Source organism: Suricata suricatta, chromosome 17, assembly GCF_006229205.1.
Source record: "Suricata suricatta isolate VVHF042 chromosome 17, meerkat_22Aug2017_6uvM2_HiC, whole genome shotgun sequence".
NCBI classification, from domain to species: Eukaryota; Metazoa; Chordata; class Mammalia; order Carnivora; family Herpestidae; genus Suricata; species Suricata suricatta.
The window spans coordinates 25,413,751-25,414,290 of record NC_043716.1 but is presented as its reverse complement, the minus strand read 5'-3'; positions in this window follow the sequence as shown (position 1 = coordinate 25,414,290).

Genomic DNA, 540 nt, shown 5'->3' with positions numbered 1-540 from the left:
ACAGCAGGATTGTATGTGTGAGGTCCACAAACAATTCAAATAATCATTTCTCAATTGAATGATCATATTACAGAGAACAATACAATATTAAAATAGACCATCCTCAGTAAATTTAATCTTCACTTAGAAAATCTGATTGTTTACAGGTAAAAAATAGTATTTAGACTTTCATTGAAAAATACAAGCTTTATGAAAATTTTAAGAATTTTTAGAATGGGAATTATAAAAGTCAATGCTAAAGAAAATCCTACTTTCAAATAATGTGTATCTTAAAATACTATGAAAAATATTCTTTATTCTGAAAACAATGTCAGGAAAGAATACCTGAGTTCCTCTTAAACCACTAGTTTTAGTTACCCAATTGCCATTTTTGTAACAATGAGAAAACGTTCACAATTTAACACTGCAACCACCCGTCAAATAATTCGGACAGAATAGATGTTCCATGTTCATTAGGTTGAATATTACTTACATATTTTTTAAAACATAAGGGTCTTTCATTTAATCTTTTGATAAATTAGACTACACACTTAAGTCTTA